This window comes from Martes martes (assembly GCF_963455335.1).
Source record: "Martes martes genome assembly, chromosome: X".
In the NCBI taxonomy this organism is placed as follows: Eukaryota; Metazoa; Chordata; class Mammalia; order Carnivora; family Mustelidae; genus Martes; species Martes martes.
In genome coordinates this window covers 97,429,644-97,448,438 of record NC_137897.1, presented here as the reverse complement: position 1 = coordinate 97,448,438, position 18,795 = coordinate 97,429,644, and the positions used below count along the sequence as shown (strand labels likewise).

At 35.7% G+C, this 18,795-nt stretch overlaps 1 pseudogene across 1 annotated transcript; it reads right to left on the bottom strand.

Annotated features, from left to right (window-relative positions):
• Positions 1 to 8,339: 8,339 nt before the first annotated feature.
• Positions 8,340 to 8,616, bottom strand: LOC308337471 (U6 snRNA-associated Sm-like protein LSm6; annotated as a pseudogene). The gene has a single exon. The product of its transcript is annotated as a U6 snRNA-associated Sm-like protein LSm6 (transcript).
• Between the last annotated feature and the right edge of the window lie 10,179 nt (positions 8,617 to 18,795).

The following is an 18,795-nucleotide window of genomic DNA, read 5'->3' as shown; positions in this document are numbered from 1 at the left end:
AGTGCAAATCAAAACTATAATCACCTCACACCTGCTAGAATGGCTAAAATCAAAAGCACAAAAAACAACAATGGTTGTCATGGATGTGGAGAAAAAAAGAACTTTTGAGCACTGTTGGTGAGAATGCAAACTGGTGCAGTCATTTTGGAAAATAGTATGGGGACTCCTCAAAGTCTTAAAAATAGAACTGCCCAGTGATCCAGTAATCATACTACTGGTTATTTACTCAAAAAGGACAACACACTAATTCAAAAGGATACATGTACCCTTATGTTTATTGCATCATTATTGACAAAGGCCAAATTATGGAAGCAGCTTGTGTCCATTGATGGGTGAATGTATAAAGAAGAGGTGAGAAAATTATATATATATAAAATAGGATATCACTCTTCTAGTAAAAGGAATGAAATCTTGCCATCTGCACCGACATGGATGGATCCAGAAAGTGTAATGTTAAGAAAAATAAGTCAGAGAAAGACAAGTATCATATGATTTCATTCCCATGTGGAATTTAAGAAACAAAACAAATGAGCAAAGGAATAAAGAGTCAAACGAAGAAATATACTCTTAATTATAGAGAACAAACTCATGTTTACCAGAAGAGAGGTATGTGGGGGAATGGGTGAAATAGTTGATGGTAATTAAAGTGTACATTTGTCATGATGAACACTGAGTAATATATAGAATTGTTGAATCATTATATTGTACACCTGAAACTAATATACTGTATGTTAACTGCACTGGAATTAAAATTAAAACTTAATAAAAAGTAATACAGAAAGATCCAGTGTACTCTATACCCAGTTTCCCCCAATAATAATATCATGAGCAACTATAGTACTATATCAAAAGTAGCATATTGCCATTGACCAAGTCAAGAAACAGATCATTTCCATCACCACCAGGATCCTTCATTTCCCTTTTTGTAGTCACATCCACCTGCCTAACAGCCCAAGGGAAGTTATGGGCTATTAGCAGAACAATATATCCATTATGAGAGTCCCAAAATGAGAAGAGAAAGGACAGGGAAGGTGGTTAGAGAGTTTCTTTGAGGAAATGATGCCAAAAAATTTCCCAAATTTGAGTAAAGACTTGGATAAACAAATACAAGAAACTCAATGAATTTCAAGTAGGATAAACCCAAAGAGACCCATTATAATCTGTTATACATTATAATCAAACTGTTGAACTACAAGACAATCTAGAAGCTCTAAGAGAAAAATGACCCCTCACATACAAGGAATCATCAATAAGATTATCACTGGGTTTTTCAGCAGAAACATTGCAGGACTTAAAGTAGTAGGATGGCAAATTTAAAGTACTGGAGGGAAAAAACTTTCAGCTGAGAATTTTATGTTGGCAAAACTGTCTTTCCAAAATGAGAGGAAAATTAGGACATTCCCAGATAAACAAAAGCGGAGGGAGTTCATTAACACTAGACTGCCCCACAAAAGATGATAAAGGGAGCTCTTCAAATTGAAAAGAAAGGCCACTAGATTCAAACCTACGAAATTTAATTTAAAGCCATGTGAAAATATAAAGTTCTTCAGTAAAAGTAAATATTAGGCAAATATAACAATATATATTATTGCTCGTGCATCGAAATTATCAAGAGAGTGAAAACACAATCAACAGAATGAGAAAAAATATTTTCAAATCATGTGTTGTATAAGGATCTAGTAGTATTCTGAATATATAAAGAAGTCTTACAACACAACAACAAAAAGACAAACAACTGAACTTTAAAATAGGCAAAAAATCTGAATAGACATGTCTCCAAAGATATTCAGATAACCAACAAGCACAAGAAAATGTTCTCAATATTATTAGTCATTAGCAAAATTCAAATCCAAACTGTAATGAGATACCACTTCATGATTACTGGGATAACTTTTTTTTTTTAAAAAGAAAATGACAGGTATTAGCAAGGATGCAGAATGAGAAAAAATATTTTCAAATATTTTCAAATCATGTGTTGTATAAGGATCTAGTAGTATTCTGAATATATAAAGAAGTCTTACAACACAACAACAAAAAGACAAACAACTGAACTTTAAAATAGGCAAAAAATCTGAATAGACATGTCTCCAAAGATATTCAGATAACCAACAAGCACAAGAAAATGTTCTCAATATTATTAGTCATTAGCAAAATTCAAATCCAAACTGTAATGAGATACCACTTCATGATTACTGGGATAATTTTTTTTTTAAAAGAAAATGACAGGTATTAGCAAGGATGCAGAATAAATGGGGACCCTCAAATATTGCTAATGGGAATTTAAAATGGATCAGACACTTTCGAAAACAGTTTGGAAGTTCCTCAGCAAATTAAATATAGAACTACCATATGATTCAGAAGGTCCATTCTTCCATTGACAACAGTTCTATCATTTGAAAACAAATACCAAAATAAAAACTTGTACACAAATGTGTGAACAAAATTCTTTCCTCTGCCTCCTCCATTCTGCTGCTGAGCCTATTAATTCAGTTTTTATTTCAGTTTTTGTTTTTTTTCATTTATGAAATTTCCATTTGGTTCTTTTTTTATTTTCTATCAAATGAACTAATAAATAGGCCCCATCTTTGAGTTCAAAATCCAATGATGTGGAGATAAGGGAGCATTTGATTAAAATAAAATTTCAAATGTGCAATGGCCTTGCAAAGAAAAGACATATGAAAGATAAAATAAGAAATTCTGTTTATGTCTTGCTGAAATCTAGATATGTCATCCCTTTAATTTTCCCTTAACCATAACTCTTACCAGTCTGGTAACCTTTTTAATAAAAGTTATTAAATTAGCTGAACAATATTTATTTCTATTGAATCAAGGGTACCCTTTGTTTTTACTAATTTTTTGCTAAATGCTCACAAACTTACCTGTTTATTAATATCACTGTTGGAAGGTGATCAATACCAACATGTTTTTGGTCTGTAATTGAGAGAATTTATATTTCTCAATTCTCTGGAAAAAAGTAAATCAGAACAGCATTTTTTGATCAGAGAAACATTTTGTACATTTTCATTCTTCTGATAATTCCCCTATTCTTCTGATTTCTCAAAGATTAGCAACAGAGGTTCCATGACTACATCTGGAATTTGTTCCATTCCCCTTATATATAACACATCTGGCCTGCAAGTTTAAAACATTGAAAGAAAATTAATACTTTCCCACTATTCTTTCCCATTTATTGGCTCTCAGTTCACCCCAACCACATTTTGTGCAATGGGTTGCAATAGGAAGGTATTTATTTTTCTAATAAAGTTTAGGTACAAAATAGAGTTGAATTATTTTCTCTACTTTCAGTCATCTGTTAATATTGTATCTCTAGCAAAGGGCTTCTCTTACCCTAGTTTTTATTCTAACATTTAATGCAGTTATCAAAGCCCTTTGTCTGTCCTCAGCATTTTTTGTGGGTCTCAGCATATTTTGTACTTAACCTTTCTAACCATATTCCTACAAAATATTTTGTATTTGTCCTTGATTGTATTTGCTTCTATATTTCCACATTTCTGATGAAAAATATGAACTCATAAGAGATTTCTCAGTGCAGCCACAGTTTTCTTTAGATGTCTCTGCTGTTCAAAATGTTTTTTTTTTTAAGATTTTTATTTATTTATTTGGCAGACAGAGATCACAAGTAGGCAGAGAGGTAGGCAGAGAGAGAGAGGAGGAAGCATGCTCCCTGCTGAGCAGAGAACCGGATGCAGGGCTGGATCCCAGGACCCTGGGATCATGACCTGAGCCGAAGGAAGAGGCTTTAACCCACTGAGCCACCCAGGTGACCCTCAAAATATTTTTTAAAATCAATATTTCTTGAGTAATTTTCTGTCTTAGAGTCTCTGTTTTTACATCTGGCTTGTGGAAATATCATTTTTCAAATCAAGAAGAACTTTAAATATCCAAACCTTCTTTCCTTTGACTTTCTTCCCCTTTTCAGTGCTTTTCTTGGGCCAGTATGTGCCAGTAAAGTGCACAGGCACTTTTTCTTAGAGCAATGAGGCAAATGCCTACTCAAATAGAATATTTTCCTCTCAACTCATCCCTTTGGAGGGACAAAACATTCACACGGTAACCTATAGATACATGGATGTGTACATATAATACCTGTTCTCTCATATATATGAATATAAATATATAAAATAGATGATTCCGTTTTCATGCCAACATGTTTTGACATCAATAAATATTTTACCTTAAAGTACTTATGCTGACATTAACCCACACTTGACTAAAAATGGGTCAAGTGAAGTTAAAATAAAAAGGATCAGAGAACAATTTTATTTTTTATGTTTTTATTATGTTAAATTATATATAAATTATATATATTATATTATACATATTAATATAAATTATATATTATATGTTATATATTATATATAAATTATATATGTTATATATATGTTATATATAATTATATATGTTATATATAAATTATATATGTTATATATAATTTATATATAGTACATCATCAGTTTCTGAGAGCAATTTTAAAAGCTTTTCATATTTTACCAACATAATCTTACCATAAGATATTATGAAAATACTAAAATATGACCCATCTCTCTATCTCTCTGTCTCTTTCTCTCTCTCTCTCTCTCACACACACACATACTTTTATGTCTCCAGAAAACAATATATGCACATAATGGCCTAGTGTTATATATCTCATACTTTCCCCATTCTGAAATCTTACTTTACACAAAATAACACAACTCTGCTACCATAAGGCATATAAGAAAAATGAAATCTGGAATAACTATGAATTATGATATCTATTAAAGATTTAGGATGTATGTAAAAGACACACATAATATCTCCAATATTTTTTCTTTTCTTTCTTTCTTTTTTTTTGGTTTGTGAAAGGAAGACTACAGTGTGATTTCTTAAGGTTGTACAACATGGTGATTTATTATAGATAAAAGTGACTAATGCACCATCACTACAGTACTAGAGTACCCTGACTTTGTATATTTACATTTTTTAAAAAAATTATTTGTTTATTTGAGAGAATGAAAGCATGAACAGAGGGACAGGCAGAGGGAGAAGCAGATTCCCTGCTGAATGGGGAGCTCAGTGTAGGGCTCAATCCCAGGACCTTGGGAACCTGACCTGAACCAAAGGCAGATGCTTAGCCAACTGAGCCACCCAGGCACCCCAACCATATATTTATCTTTATCAGTGAGTTTTATAATTTCATGTGCTTTCATGTTGTTATTTAGTGACCTTTCATTTCAACTTAAAGAATTCCTTTTAGCATATTTGTAAACCAGCTCTAGTGGTAAAAAACCTTAGCTTTTGTTTGAGAATGTCTTTACCTCTCCATTTCTGAAGGACAGCTTTTCCAAATAGAATATTATTGATTGGCAGAATTTTTTTCTTTGAGCATTTTTAATATATCATCCCACTCTCTCCTGGCCTGCAAAGTTCCTGCTGAGAAAACTGCTGATAGCCTTATAGGGGTTCCCTTGTATGTGATGAGTACATTTTGCTTCTTTCAAAATTCTCTGTCTTTGACATTTGGTAATTTGATTATAATGTGTCTCAGGGTAATCTTTGGGTTGATCTTGCATGGGGCACTTTGAGCTTCCTGTATCTGCAGTTCCATATCCCTCCTAAGATTTGGGAGGTTTTCAGCCATTATTTCTTTAAATAAACTTCCTGTCGCTTTCCCTCTCTCTCTTCTGCTGTACCTATATACATTTTCTTGACAGGGTACCATAGGTTTGTATGCTTTCTTCACTCTTTTTTCCTTTTGCTTTTGTTCCTGTAACTGGCTGATTTTAAATGACCTATCCTCGAGTTTTCTGATTTTTTCCTCTGCATGATTGAGTATGCTTTTGAAGCTCTCTGTTGAATTTTTTCAGTTCTTTCATTATATTCTTCAGCTTTAGGATTTCTGTTTTGGTTTTATATGGCTTCTATTTCTTTATTAAACTTCTCATATTGTTCATGCATTATTTTCCCGATTCTATTTCATTGTCTACCTGTGTTTTCTCTCATTTCATTGAGCTTATTTAAGAAAATTATTTTGAATTCTTTGTTAGATTATTCATAGATATCTGTTTCTTTGGGGTTGGTTATTGCGGTTGTATTAATTTCCTTTGGTGGTATCATGTTTATCTGATTCTTTGTGCTCCGTGTTACCTTGCATTGGTGTCTGTGCATATTAGGATGCAAACACTTCTTCCAGGCTTTACAGACTGTTTTGGCAAGTGAAGACCTTCCCTTGTCAGGTCCCCAGGCTGATGGGATTATCTTTGGAATCATAGTCTAGTGGGGTTGGAGCTGGGTCAAATGGCTGCTGCTGGGTCTGCAGTGGGGTCTGTGGTTGGCAGGTCTGTTACTAGAGGTTGTCAGGTGTGGATTCTGTTTGATCCCTGGGTGGATGAGACTCACTTTAGGACATGGTTCCATAGGGCTGGCATTGGGACAAGGGTCTGCAGATAATGGGCCTTTTGCCAAGTGCATGTGTGGGTGTGGTTTCCTCTTAATCTCTGGGATAGCTTTCAATAGGTCTCTGGGTGGATCTTAGGGTAGGCAGGATTGGTCTCAGACTGCAGTTGAGAGAGGCTATAACTGAGTCCTTCCCCAATACTTTTGGATTATATAAAATGAAAAGTAAAGATACACACTCAGTTTATCCAATCTTTCATGTCAATGCTTCCTGAATTTTTCTAAATTTTAGATATCCATGCATTTTAAATTGACTGCAAAAACCAGTGTAGTACCAGATCACAAACTGCCTATCCAGTGTAAAGGAAATCATTGTGGTTGCTGAGATTGGAAATGTCCTTACCTGAATTATTTGAATGTCCCTCTGTTTCCAAAAGAGTGTCAATTCATTATTAATATCCTGAAATTGATGTTTTCAATATAAGCAAATTTTTGAACTCTCAGTTTGTTGCAGAGCAGTATATTTTATTAGACTTGTATTAAATTAGGAAATTTACCATGCTATTCATTAAAAGTATAAAGATAACATCTCAAATTTCAAATTCCAAGTATATTATTAAAGATGCATCTTTTCGTGATAGAGGAGTCATGGTATAGAATTATTTGAAGAATTATATTTTGTATATTATTTTCAATAAAAGTGAAAACTATGAACCCATTGAAATTGCTTACTTTTTCAAAAGTTTGCAGACTTATTGTCTAAAAGATATTCCCTCTGCCAATGCCCTGCCCCAAATATGACCTGTACAACAATACGTGGTTATTTTTAGTCTATAATATAAAGCTTTTGAGACTCCCTGGAATATTAACCTTCACTGTTGACTTCAACTTATATCCTGCTTTAAAATCTACTGTTAAAGTAAGAGTAGAGTCATATAATATAAACTTTTAGGTAGAAGTTATATTGAGTTTTGGTCAGATATAGATGAGAGGTAGATGTCCCTCTGGACTGAACTAAAGCAGATGAGATGATATCTTAATGGAATGGTGTGAAAAGAGGTTGGGGGAATCAAGGATGAGAAGAGAAAAAGACTTCAAACTTAATTTAAACTATGATTTTACTTCAAATCTTTTCCACTGTAAATGGAATAAGCAGATGGAGTGGAGGAATATGGCAACAAGACTTCCTTGGCTATAATCTATAGTTATAATTAAGACTATAACTCAACTTTTACCTAGCATGTCATCCAGAGTTTGATAGTTTATATGGTTTAAATGGCTCATTTAAAAAAAAAGCAAAATAACAATAGACTTTCTAATGAGTCTAGGAGGTTAAATTTTAATTCAAATGATGTATACACATCTAAGACTAAAACATGCAATGAGCCATTTAGATGATCCAGTAATTTTTCTTTATAAAGTGGCATATTTACAATACCATATCATCTTTTATTACCCTGGGCTTAAGTTAACATCATAATGGGGCACCCAAGGTGTTATTCAACTTTGCAAATACATAACTTGCCTTGAAATAAATTACATATTCTACTATTATCAAGAGGCTGCCACTATACAATTGCATAGTGATAAGACCTATGATGGCTTTCAAATCTTACCTAGTTAAGAAATCCCTGCCATCTAAGTAATTTTTTTTTCTGGAAATCCTTTTACTGGTTATGCCTAGGTTTTTCTTCTGCCTTTAACTCTAACATACTCCATACAAATTTTCTTTTAATTTTCTTTTTTTTTATTCCTTTACATTCTGCACACCAACACAGAAGGAAAAGAAAGTACCTAAAACTTAAATATGGAGGAACTGTTCACAATTATATTCAGTTTTGTACACTTCTCTCACTTGCCTGTCAGTGAAAAATTACCAACCATTATGAAATAGGACAATTTAAGTCAAAAAAAGAACCAAAAAAACCTCATAAAATATAAATCTAAGTATGGCAAGTGTTGTCCTCTTGGAGTCTCCACATCCTTCTCTTCTGTGTACTTATCTACAGATACATTGTTACCAGGGATAAATGCAACCCCATACTTACTCTTCAGTTGTCCATTTACATATTCTTCTGTCTGATCCAAGGCTATATTCATGTAGCCATTCAGGCAAGCCAGAACCCCTCAATAATCCACTCTAGAATTCAATTTTGCCACAACTGATTGTCCAATGATTTCCTTTAAGAAGTTACTAGGGGGTTGCTTCAAAAGACTCATTTTAACAATCCTGATCAAAAATTTGAGAGATATGAAACCTGAGTTCTAATGCCAGCTCTGCTACTTAATTTAGCTCTATGCCTTGAATAACTCACTTCACCTCTCAAGGCCCCAAGTTCCTCATCTGGTAGCCAGGATCCAAACCCCTGCTCCAACTGCCCCGCCACGCAGCTTTTTGAGGGCATCATTAAAATCTTGCTATTCTTATCATTCTCCTTTTTGCACATTTCCTAAATCTTTTAAATTACCTATAAATCTATCCTCCTTTCAAAATGAGGGTTCATTGAGGGTGAAGAATATAACTTGTTTAGATTTTCAATCTCATTACCTAGCACTGTACTAAATGCATGATGAATAAATAACTTCATTTGATCTCTGATTGCCTCAATTTCCTATTTCTTATTTCTCCTCCTCTCTTCCCTTCACTTCCATTAGTAAAAACTCTAAGAAACGTGCCACAGAAAGTCTCCTCAGAATTCACATCTTAAGAAAACATACTGTTTAAATTTCTAACCTCAGGCCTTAAAAATTCTGTTTTGTGAAAACAAAAGAAAAGCTTAACAAGAAATTTGAAGAAAAGCCTACTGTGAAATTTGAATATGAAGGGTGAAATTGGGTCAATATAATTTAGTAAGATGGCAAAATGAGTTCCCCATATGTAATCATACTTGAAAAGCAGTCTGCGATAAAGTGAGTTTTATAATAAAATTGCAGAAAAAAAGAAAAACAACAAGAACTTATTCAGGTGACTTTTACTTAGGGTCATCACAGAAGGCTTAAGATTTACAGTGTTAAGAAGAAAAGGAACAGGGAAATGAAGGAAGAAAAAGTAATAAATAAAGTGACTTACAGAGAAATTACTGTATCATTTCTTATAATTTTAATTCCAGTGCAGTTAATATAGAGTATTAGTTTCAGGTGTACAGTATAATGACTCAACATTTCCATATATTACTCAGTGCTTATCAAGTATACTCTTAATCCCCTTCACATATTTCACATATTGTATGTTTTAAAAACTCTCAAAATTGAAAAGAACTAATTATCAATATGTATTTGATAAATACTGCAATGTATGTTTAATCTTAAATTTAATACATAGAAATAGATGATGATGTTTTCAAAGATCAGAGAGAATATAAAGATAATTTGATCAACATAGAGTCTTAAGCAAATGTCTACAGCTTGTTTTCCCTAAAAATCCAACTAAAATTACTGAAAAATACAAGAATTATCCATAACATCATGAAACAAAAGAAAATACAAATGCAATCAGCAAACTAGAAATTCTGAGGAATTTCTGGAATCTGATTAATGGAGAAACATACACACATAGCTTTAAATTGTTTATAAATCTCTCTCTCAAAATGAATGCTCATTGAAGATATAGAATATGTCTCATCTATCTTTTCAATTTCATTACCTGGCACTGTGCTAGATACATGATTAATAGATAATTTCACTTTATTTCTGATTATCTCAATTTCCTATTTGTTATTTCTCCTCTTCTTTCTTTCCTCCACATTCTAATAGTGAAACTCTAAGGCAGTAAAGCTGTGGCCTAAAATAAGTACGACCTATTGCAGAATCGGGAACAGTTCTTTCCAAGAAAGCCTCAGTTATAGTCAAAGCTCTGAGTCAATGAACACAAAGATCAGTAAAAACTTTGGAGCTCTCATCAGGGTATTAATTAATAGAGTACATTTGAAAGAGTTGAACTTTCTAGAATCCCCACCTTTACGCTGCATGCATGCTGTAGGGTACAGTGATATTTGTTCTTCGTATATACCCATGAAAATGTTTTTTTTTCTGATTACTAGTTTGTTTCTTAAATTTTTATTTAAGAAATATACATACATAGTTTTAAAAGCCAAAGTACTACAAGTCTCATAATGAAAAATGGAAGCCCATAGCACTTCTTACACACCAGAAGCAACTACGCTCAACTCTGACTTACTCACTTCTGGCTTTACAGTTTTCAGTTAACACACATACTTCTAATACTTCATCTCTCTAGTATGGATATATCATTATTTATTTGTTGATCAGTATTCAATCCTTAAGTTAATAGGACTACATACTTTTTCTTTAAGTTGAATCAATTGGTGTGGCATAATATCGCTTTCTTTCTTATATAACTATGTATTTTTCCTAGAATTAATAAGTGTTTCAATTTTATTTGTTTAGTTTTCTTTGTAGCTATCACTAACTTGTCTCCAAAATATCTGATAGGGGCTCCTGGGTGGCTCAGTTGGTTCAGCATCAGACTGTTGATTTCAGCTCAGGTCATGATCTCATGGTCCTGAGTTCCACCCCTGCATCAGGCTCCATGCTCAGCATGGAGTCTGCTTATCTCTCTCCCTTTGCTCCTCCCCCAACATTCTTTTTCTCCCTCTCTCTCTCAAATAAATAAATAAAATCTTAAAAGAACAAAACAAAAAAACAAAGTATCTGACAAAACTTTATAGCTCCACTCAATGTGGTCACACACTAGAAATAATTTGTAGGTTACATTTTTTTTTTCTTGGAGGCATTACTCTTGAATACCTCCATTCTCTTACTCCAATCACAGTTGATGCTCTTTACTGCTACTGCATAACTATGATCTTGAGAGTTCTATTCACCATCATCCTAAGAAATCCCACTACTTTTTCTTCTCTTAAATAGCCAATTCCCAAGACATAAAAAATTTCCTTTTGTTGGTTTACTCTTCCCTGAAATTATCTCTGTCCTCCTCCTTAACTTCCTTTTCTTCTATCGCTATTTATTTTGTTCTATGAACTTTAAAGATGGAAGATTTCTTCATAAATCTAGTGTTAGTTCAGTAATATTTAAGAACAAAAACAGGCATAAAAACGCTGATTAAAAATTCATTATGTGAGAGTGGGCTTTGTGACTGGTGGATCTCTCAATGAGTGATTGAGTGTGAACCCAATAATGTCATATGGTTACTCTAAAGTGTTAGTATTTGAAAGTTTTTTGAGGGATAGTTAGATTCCTCAAAGAAATAGTCTAAACAGTTACTTTGTTAGGAGTGAGTTCTATTCACTGGACTTCAGTGTTTTGGGGTTAAGAGGGGGATGATGGGGAGGAGGGGCAAGAAGGTGGAGAAGATTGCAACTGGTTTCCTATAGTGAGCTAATTATCTACCAGAACACTATGAACACCCATGAAATCAGCCTGAGATGTAGGATTATACACTTCTGGATCTCTACAGGGGCAGAAGATGCCAGTGGACAGGTAAAGCAGAGTGAGAATGATCGGACTGATATGACAGAAGGGGGAGGGATGACAGAAGGGGAATAGAGGCACCAGAACTGACCCACTGGAAAGTAATACCCCAATATGAAAGTGCCCTGTGACGAGGGACCAGCGTTAACTTGAAGTGTGGTTAAAAGCACTCAAAAAGTGGAAAAGATCTTAAGTGGCAACTGTGGAATTGGGCGGTCATGGGCACAGACCTAAGCCCACAGAAACAGGACGGCCACCACTGGTGACCACCCCTGCCAGAGAGAGTACAGCAAAGCCTCCAGGCCATGGTCCTTGAGTCCCAGGCATTCCACTGCTTGCACCACGGCTGGGCTAGGTGCACACCCACCAGCACACAAGAGGGAATCAGATGTGTGTGCCAGCCAGTGCTTGCTAGAACCACAGCCTTTAGCTCTCTCTATGCACTGCATGACTGGGGTCAGAACTTCTCTCCCCACCGGTGTCTGAGAGAGCTCCATGCAGGTGCTAGCCGGTGGTCTCTAGGAGAGTCTGAACACTCCCAGCCCAGGCTTGAAAAACTCTGGTTGGGATCTTTCAGGCAGGCAGCTAGCTGCAAAACCCTGAGGTCTGGACCCCAGACAGCAGTCCCAACAAAAACAGCCACTGTAAGTGGGCTCCCTGGACCAATATCATTCACGATTTTAGTGGCACAGGGGTGTAGAGACAAGCGGGCATTTTGGGTGACCCCTGAGATGGTGGCTGGGGATGTGCACTGCTTGTGGGAGGTTGCACGGCTCAGCGGGGTTTGCAGAGGGGAAGTCTGTGTGTTCTAGAACACCCAGAGGGAAGAAGACTGAAGCTTCTCTCTGAGATAGAGGTGTGGGTGCAGTTTGCTTCCACTAAACCTACCAAAAGCCACAAAAACCTCCAGAGAACAAAAGCCTGAAAAACCAATTTCCAAAGAGCCCAGCCCCTTGACAAGAAGCAGGAGGACTCAACCCAAGCAAGAGTAACTGAAAAACAATGTGGCAGGCCCCTCCCCCAGAAACCCAGCCAAAAAAATGAGAGGACAATCACCACAGGGACCCCGTAAAACTGTAAAACCCCAACATCAGGGGGAAACATGATATTAAGCCCCCATATTGCCCTAAAACCCATATATTTCATAGATACAACTTTTATTTTTAATTCGTTCTCACTATTCTTGTTCTTTTTAATTGTTTAACCTACTTACCATTACAACAAGAGGTTTAATACAACATATTCCATAATAACCTTTTAACTTAAACTTTTTCTTACATATACCTGTGTTTTTCTTTTGCTTTTTTTATTTTTTTAATATACATATAGATATAAGCTTCAAGGTAATCCTCTTTCCTCAATCAATACTATCCCTATATATAAACCAGTCTTAATCTCCCTTTATTTCTGGGAAGTTGAATCCTTTAACAAAGATTTCAAGATACACCCAGCAAGAATCAAAATAACCTACTTGCCCACATCATGGATTTATAACTACCCTCCCATCTTTTCTTCATCAGTGTTTCTGTGTATTTGTTTTAGTTCTGGTAGTATGTAAATCTTATACTTGAGGTTCATTTTGGCTAGGTTCTTTTTTTTTTTTTCTTGTCGTTTACTTTCGTCAGTCTTTTCGTTTGTCCGTTTATGTTTGTAAACCTTATAAACCTTAACTTTGGGGCCCATTCTAGTTGGATATTCTCTTTTTTGTTGTTGTTGTTTTCAGTCCTTATCTCTTTTTTTCTTTTTTCTTTCTTTTTGGTGGTAACTTCTGATGGCTCAGAATAGTTCCAGGGTGCACCTTGCTGGGATCACAGTTGATATATTCAGCTACACATCCCCTCAACCACCTCTCATCAAAATGTCTAGGAAGAGGAAAGCCCAGCAGAGGAAAAATTCAGAGACTGTGCCCTATCCATCAGAGCTATTATATATGGACATAAACAGTATGTCAAAAAGGAAATTCAGTGTAACAATTACCCAGGCAATGGCTAGGTTGGAGAAAACCATTAATGACAACATGGAATCTATTAGGACAAAAGTGAAAGCTGCCTAGGAAGAAGTTAAAAATGCTATCAATGAGATCCATTCTAATCTAAATTCTCTAACAGCTAGGATAATTGAGGCAGAAGATAGAATTAGTGATCAAGAGGACAAAATGAGAGAGAAAAAGGATCAGGAGGAGGCCTGGAACAAACAACTTAGAAGCTATGAAAACAGAGTTAGGGAAATAAGTGATAACATGAAACATGGCAACATCAGAATCATTGGGATCCCTGAAGGGGAGGAGAAAAAAAGAAGACAAGAAGATATAGTTGAGCAAATTCTCCATGAAAATTTTCCCAATCTGGGGAATAGAACCAGCATTCCTGTTCTAGAGGCAGAAAGATATCCCACCAAGATCATAGAATCTGGAAAGACCTTGAAACACTTGATTGTTAAACTGATGAATCATAATTTTAGAAAAGAGGTCTTGAGAGCAGCTAGGGGGAAGAGATTCCTTACATACAGAGGAAGGCCCATCAGAATAACATCAGACCTGTCCACAGAAACTTGGCAAGCCAGAAAGGACTGGCAAGACATATTCAGGGCACTAAATGAGAAGAATATGCAGCCAAGAATACTTTATCCAGCAAGGCTGACATTCAAAATGGATGGAGAGATAAAGAACTTCCAAGACTGGCAAGGTTTAAAAGAGTATGTGACCACAAAGCAGGCACTACAAGAAATATTAAGGGGAGTTCCATAAAATAAGAAAGAACCCAAAAGTTTCATAGAACAGAAATTTACAGAGACAACCAATAGAAATAAGGATTTCACAGGTAACCTTATATCAGTAAAAGCATAGCTTTCAATAATCACTCTCAACATGAACAGCCTAAACACTCTCATAAAATGACACAGGGTTGCAGATTGGATAAAACAACAGGACCCATCCATATGCTTTCTAAAAGAGACCCATTTGGAACCTAAAGATACATCGAGACTGAAAATGAAGGGATGGAAAAGCATCTTTCATGCCAATGGGCCACAAAAGAAAACTGGGTAGCAATTCTCATACCAGACAAATTAGATTGTAAGCTAAAGACTGCAGTCAGAGACAAAGAAGGACATGACATCATTCTTAAAGGGTCTATCCACCAAGAAGATCTAACAATTGTAAATCTTTATGCCCCCAATACAGGAGCAGCCAACTACATAAGAGAACTGTTAATCAAGATAAAGAGTCATATTGATGTGAATACATTAATAGCAGGGGATCTTAACACACCACTTTCAGTAATAAACAGACCATCCAAACAGAAAATCAATAAAGAAACAAGAGCATTGAATGACACATGGACCAAATGGACCTCATAGTTATATACAGAACATTCCACCCTAAAAAATAAAAAACAGAATACTCATTCTTCTTGAGTGCACGTGGAACTTTCTCCAGAATAGACCACATACTGGGTCACAAATCAGAGCTCAACTGATACCAAAGGACTGAGATTATCCCCCGCATCTTCTCAGACCAAAATGCTTTGAAACTGGAACTCAACCACCAGAAAAAGTTTGGAAGGAATTCAAACACTTGGAAGCTAAAGACCACCCTGCTTAAGAATGTTTGGATCAACCAGGAAATCAAAGAACTTAAACAATTCAAGGAAACCAATGAGAATGAAGATACTTCAGTCCAAAACCTATGGGATACAGTAAAGGCAGGCCTAAGGGGGAAATACATAGCCATTGAAGCCTCCCTCAAAAAACTGAAAAATCCAGAATACACCAGCTCTCTTTACACCTTAAAGAACTGGAGAATCCACAACAAATTAACCCAATCTCATACACAAGAAGGGAAATAATCAAGATTAGAGCAGGGATCAATGATTCAGTACAACACATCAATGAAACTAGAAGCTCCTTTTTTGAAAGAATCAGTAAGATTGACAAACCATTGACCAAACTAATCCAAAAGAATAAAGAGAGGACCCAAATTCATAAAACTATGAATGAAAAGGTAGAAATCATGACTAACACCAAGGAAATAGAAACAATCATCAGAAATTATTATCAACAGTTATATGCCAATAAGTTAAGCAACCTAGATGAAATGGATGCATTCCTGGAACCTTTAAACTTCCAAAACTGAATCAGGAAGAAATTGACAACCTGAATAAACTAATATCTACTAACGAGATTGAAGCAGTGATCAATATCTTCCCAAAGAACAAGAGCCAAGGACCTGATGGATTCCCTGGAAAATTCCATCAAACATTCAAAGAAGAAATAATACCTATTTTCCTGAAGATGTTTCAAAAAATGGAAACAGAAGGAAAACTTCCAGACTCTTTTTATGAAGCCAGCATTACCCTGATCCCCAAACCAGGCAAAGAACCCATCAAAAAGAAGTTCAGACCAATATTCCTGATGAAATTGGTTGCCAAGATTCTCAACAATCCTAGCTAATAGGATCCAACAGTACATTAAAAAGATTATCCACCATGACCAGGTGGGATTTATTATCCATGGAATGCAAGGGTAGCTCAACATTCACAAGTCAATCGATGTGATAGAACAAATCAATAAGAGAAGAGAGAAGAATGACATGGTCCTCTCAATTGATGCAGAAAAGACACTTGACAAGATACAGCATCCATGCCTGATTAAAACCCTTCACAATATAGGGAGAGAGGGAACATTCATCAACCTCATAAAATCTATTTATGAAAAACTCACAGCGAATATCATCCTTAATGGGGAAAAGCTGACAGTCCTCCCTTTAAGATCAGGAGCATGACAAGGATGCCCACTCTTGCCACTCTTGTTCAATATGGTACTAGAAGTCCTAGCAACAGCAATCAGACAACAGCAACAACAACAACAAATAAAAGGTATTCAAATTGACAAAGAAAAAGTCAAACTCTCTCTCTGCGCAGATGACAAGATATTTTATATGGAAAACCCTAAAGACTCCACCCCCAATCTACTAGAACTCATACAGCAATTCAATAATGTGGCAGGATACAAAATCAACATACAGAAATGAGTTGCATTCTTATACACTAACAATGAAAATACAGAAAGGGAAATGAGAGAATTGATTCCATTTACTATAGCACCAAGAACCACAAGATACCTAGGAATAATCCCAACCAAAGAGGTAAAGGATCTGAACTCAAGGAACTACAGAACACTCATGAAAGAATTTGAAGAAGACACAAAAAGATGGAAGACCACTCCATGCTCATGGATCAGAAGAATAAACATTGTTAAAATGTCTATACTGCCTATAGGATATAGCCAAGTTCTTGTATATATATATACAAGTTCAAGAATATATATATACATTCTTGAAAGTATAGCCAACTATACTTTCAATGCCATCCTGATCAAAATTCCACCAGCATTTTTCAAAGAGCTGGAACAAACAATCCTAAAATTTGTATGGAACAAGAGTCCCCGAATTGCTAAGGCAATGTTGAAAAAGAAAAACAAAACTGGGGGCATCACGTTGCCTGGTTTCAAGCTTTACTACAATGCTGTGATCACCAAGACAGAATGATACTGGCACAAAAACAGACACAGAGACCAGTGGAACAGAGTACAGAGCCCAGATAGGGACCCTCAAATCTATGTTCAAATAATCATCAACGAAGTAGGAAAAAATATACAGTGGAAAAAAGACAGTCTCTTTAGTAAATGGTGTTGGGAAAATTGGACAGCTATGTGTAGAAGAATGAAACTCGACCATTCTCTTACACCATACACAAAGATAAACTTGAAATAGATAAAAGACCTCAACATGAGGCAGGAATCTATCAAAACCATAGATGAACATAGTCAGTAACCTCTTTGACATTGGCCACAGCAACTTCTTTCAAGATATGTCTCAATAAGCAAAGGAAACAAAAGCGAAAATCAACTTTTAGGACTTCATCAAGATCAAAAACTTCTGCACAGCAAAGAAAACAGTCAACAAAACAAAGAGACAAACCACGGAATGGGACACGATAATCACAAATGATACTATGGACAAAGGACTGATATCCAAGATCTATAAAGAACTCCTCAATCTCAACACACATGAAACAGAAGACATGAACAGATACTTCTCCAAAGAAGACGCACAAATGGTTAACAGACACATGAAAAAATGTTCAACATCTTTAGCCATCAGAGAGATTCAAATCCAAACCACATTGAGATACCACCTTACACCAGTTAGAAGGGCCAAAATTAACAAGACAGTAAACAACATGTGTTGGTGAGGATGTGGCAAAAGGGGAACCCTCTTACACTGTAGGTGGGAATGCAAGTTGGCACAGCCACTTTGGAAAACAGTGTGGAGATCCCTTAAGAAATTAAAAATAAAGCTACCCTATGACCCTGCAATTGCACTACTGGGTATTTACCCCAAAGATACAGATGTAGTGAAAAGAAGGGCCATCTGTACCCCAATGTTCATAGTATCAATGGCCACAGTTGCCAAACTGTGGAAAGAACCAAGATTCCCTTCAGCAGATGAATGGCTAAAGATATGGTCCATAAAGATATATGGTCCATATATACAATGAAGTATTATGCCATTAGAAGGGTGAATACCCAACTTTTGTATCAACATGGATGGGACTGGGGGAGTTTATACTGAGTGAAATAAGTCAAGCAGAAAGAGCCAATTATCATATGGTTTCACTTACTTGTGGAGCATAAGGAATAACACAGAGGATATTGGGAGATGGACAGGAGAAGTGAGTTGAAGGAAATTTGAGGGGTAGACAAACCATGAGAAACTGTGAACTCAGAAACAAACTGAGAGTTTTGGTTGGAAGGGTGGAAGGGGTTTGGATGAACCTGGTGATGGGTATTATGGAGGGCACATATTGCATGGAGCACTGGGTGTGGTGCAGAAACAATGAGTTTTGGAACACACACACACACACAAAGAATTAAATAAAATTAAATTAA